Here is a 4,412-nt window from a genome sequence, read left to right on the forward strand (position 1 = left end):
TTGCCCCCAACTGCCCCCCCTGCTGGACTGCTCACCCCCTACTGCCACCCCTGCTGGCCTGGTTGCCGCCAACTTCCCCCATTGCCAGCCTGATCATCCCCAACTGCCTTCCCCTCCTGGCCTGATCACCCTAGCCCCATTCCTGGGTCGCTGGGGCAACCCAGGACGCCAAGCCTTCCTGCCTGCTCTCCAGCTGGCTCCGTGGCTCCAGCCGACACTATCATCTTTGTCACATCAATTTGCATATTCCCTTCTTATTGGCTGTGGGCGCTGCCATCTTTATTGTGAAGTGACCGTTAACTTGCATATTACTCTTTTATTAGATAAGATTAGTATTTTATTTTGTGGTAGAGAGTCATAGAACACTAAGGCTTGTAGATTGTACCAAGGTCGAGTAGGTAGGAAATAACTGAAGAAAGTGCTGCTCTCATTACTCATGGAAAAAAGATCACCAAGGGGGTCCAAACATTAGGACACATTAGGAATCTTTTCTCAAACATATTACTTGCCATGCCTGTGACTGTCCTAATTCACTCATAACAAGAGACTCTGCAAAGGGCACAATCTCCTGGAACCCTCCATATTGGACTAGTAACTTTACTTACCATTGTGCATTAGCATTTACAGGAAATATATTTTAAAATATGAGCTAGAATGCATATTTAAAAGCAATCTCCACATGTCAATAAATATTTGTGAAAATGCAAAAACAAAATAGAATAAAAAACAGACCCACAAACCCTATTGTTCTCCCTGCTGATCAATTTTTCTTAACTGATTTGTTTCATAGTTTGGGCACAAAGGCTTTAAAAATAACTCCAGCATGTTTTAATTTTCTGTCACAAGATAACTCTCTGGGTTTCAGCACTGGGTCAATAATGAAAGTATGTAGAATATTTTGTACTGGTAATTGATTTATTTTAGAATTGATTTACTTAAGCAATCAATGAAGTATTGTTAACTTCTAGGCTTTCCTGTTACAGTGAAAGGTTAATGTATTAAAAGGAACAGTGGATTAAACAGCTGGACTGAAATAGGCATTTCACATCATCATCAAAATGTGGTGTCTTCCTGTGGCACTTGGATGAAAACCTGCCCTGAAAGCTATTACTCTTCCATACATCTGGTCTTCCACTCACAAAGGCTGTCTTATCCTCAGGAAACAATGAAAAGACCTATCTCCAAGGAAGTAGAAAGTGTTCTTGGGTCGCTGATGTAATTGGATTAGATATATTTATGTTCTAGTAGATCAGGGTCAGAGACTTGAATTGAGCTTGAAATTGCATTATAATTCTCCCTAACTGAAAAAAGAAAATTGGAAGAAATGATCTCTGGAATTACATATTTAAAATGTGAGCAAAGCAAGCCTGCAAAAACTTTGACCTGAAATATACTTCCTGCCAGGGTCAATATTGTAAATAAAGATTTCCACATTATTCCTATAGTTGATAACAATAAACTGTGAGTCAAAGAAGAATATGTCTAGGAAAGCAGATTTCTCTATATCTTTGTTATATCAGAAGAGGCAAGGTATTGGGGTGAGAAGCAATTACTTTTGAGATATTATATCATTTGAAATGTTACATCTTATATTTTATTGTTATTAGAATTATATTTGGAACATAAATATAATACAAATAAATATATATCAAATATATCAAACTGTATAATTACATACATTTTTTAAAAGAAATAGATATTAGTAATTTTTTATTATTCTTAAAATATTATTTCTTAGAGAAAGGAATAGGCTGCTGCAGCAAACAAAGGGGACTTTTGATCAAAGCTTAGTACATTTAGATATACGCATATACCAAAGCCAAATGAATATAGAAATTAATAATTTGGGGTGCACATTTTTGAAATGCTGATGTAAGAATATGGACATATACAATATTTTTAATACCCTTCCACTTTTTGGCTTTATCTAACATATATACCACCAAATTTCTACAAAAAAAGGAGATGCTAACTTTATTATCTCTATAGAGATACAACATAGTTATTAGATTAGAAAACTATAGTTTTCAAAATAAGGTGGCCTAAAAGGTCACCTGAATGATAGGATATCCTTTCTGAATCAAGACATTGCATTATGGAAGAAAATAAAAAGTTCCTCTATAATGAAGTGAAACCAAGGGGCATCATGAAAGTGGCCTATGGAAGAAAGAATTTGAAAATTCATGGTTTAATGATAAATTGAATGTGTTTTCACTCTAGAGGCAAGAAATAAAATCAATACCGTGTTTTCATTTAAAAGTTATACCTGCAAGGTTCAAATGGAGTTTTGATATTTAAATAGAATGAACCGTTTGACACATATATCACTTAGTACCTTCCATTCTGAGGTGAAGTTCCTCAAAATCTATTGGTTATATTTTCTTTGTTGCTAATGGGTGTCAAAGCATTTTACATGTAAACATTTTGCTGAACACTCTTTATCTTAGTTTCTTCATCCTTGGACTCAACTATTTAGTCATTACACTTAATAAGAACAGAAATTTTGTCAATATTAATTAAAAACTAAATAGCAATATCCTACCTTTTGCTATAGTCCCAATGTATCACCCTGAAATTCATATACTAGTATTGAACCTTAACCCCTAAGGTGATGGTAGCAGAAGTGGAAGGTAAGTAGGCCATGAGGGTGGAACCTTCATGAATGGAATTACTATTATTTTCAAAGAGACCCCAGAGAACTCCCCTTGCCTCTCCTAGTGCAAGAGAAGACCCTCACCAGAACTGGTTATGCTGGCACCATGACCTTAGAGCTCCCAGGCTCCAGAACTGTGAGGAATAAAGGTCTATTATTCATAAGCCACTCAGCCTGCGGTAATTTTGTTGTTACAGCATCCTGAACAAACCAGGACACCTTTTTATATGTAAAAATAAAAGAATATATATGTATAAAATACCTAGCACAATTCCTGGCATATATATAAAATAAAATGGATTACTTAAGCAATCAATGAAGTATTGTTAACTTCTAGGCTTTCCTATTACAGTGAAAGGTTAGCATCATCATCAAAATGTGGTGTCTTCCTGTGGCATTTGGATGAAAACACACACACACACACACACACTGAAGCATGTACATAGTTAATATAGGAACAAAATATTTTTTGGAAAAAGAAGTTATAAAATGTTTAGTTATAAACATACTAGAGGCCCAGCGCATGAATTCATGCATGGGTGGGATCCCTAGGCCTGGCCGGTGATCAGGGCCAATTGGGCGATTGGGGCCATCTCACCGAGTCCCGATCGGGGCCGGGCCAATAGGGGCCTGCAGGCTGGGGGGAAGGAACAGGGAGAGGGATCACAGGAGGTTGGCTGGCCAGCCCCAATTGGGGTGATCGGGGCGGCCGGCTGGGAGAGGGACTGGCCAGGGGGATGGACCACGGGAGGCTGGCTAGCCTCAGGAGGTTGGCTCTGAGAGCACACTGACCACCAAAGGGCAGCTCCTGTGTTGAGTGTCACCCCCTTGTGGTCAGTGCATGTCCTAGTGACTGGTTGACAGTTGTTCTGGTCATTGGGTCCTAATGGTTACTTAGGCTTTTCTATATATAGATTCCCAGGAATGAGATGGGGAAATTTTGTGGAATAATATGATCATTTCACTGACTCCTTTAACAATCTTTACCAAGTAATTAACTGAGTTGCAATACCAACCATTTTGGTAACATGCGAATCTTAGTGGAAATTGTGAACCCACTTAACTCCCCTTTTGTCCCCTAGGGTCTCCAAGACTTCTCAGTGGTCATGAAGGGGACACTAGGAAACACACACCAACTCAGTATGAATCATTTAGATTGGAGTTTTTCAGACCCTTTCTATTCAAAGATTGTTCAATTCTATTTGGGGGTCAGGTAGCATCCTGATTTGCCTGTAGTGCCTTATGTATATCTTATCTCACTATAATTCTTCTTCAGTCTGACTTCAAGGTAAGTGCTGTTTACTTTCTTTCTCTTTGTTTGGGGAATTCATAAATCTTCTTGCAGATATATTTTTAGCAAAGTATTACGCATAGCTTATGGCGCTCAACTTAATGAAGAGTCCTTTGATTAAACAACTTGCCATCCTATCTAATAATAGACAAACATGGTAATTGACCGTACCTTCGCTACGCCTACCATTGGCTAATCAGTGTGATATGCAAATTAACTGCCAACAAAGATGGCTGCTAATTTGCATACTGCAGGCAGGGCAGGACAGCGCCATCCCGCCTGCCCTGCCGCCATCCGGGCCTGCTATCTGCGACCCAGGGGCAGGTGTTCTGTGTGAGACCTGACCCGGGGGGGGCAGGCGTCCTGTGTGCAACCCGACCCGGGGCGGCCGGGCAGGGCAGCAGCAATTGGCTGGCCCACCTGGGCGTCCAGTGTGTGACCGGACACAGGGCGGCTGGGTGGGGCAGC

This window comes from Myotis brandtii, unplaced genomic scaffold, assembly GCF_000412655.1.
Source record: "Myotis brandtii unplaced genomic scaffold, ASM41265v1 scaffold525, whole genome shotgun sequence".
In the NCBI taxonomy this organism is placed as follows: domain Eukaryota; kingdom Metazoa; phylum Chordata; class Mammalia; order Chiroptera; family Vespertilionidae; genus Myotis; species Myotis brandtii.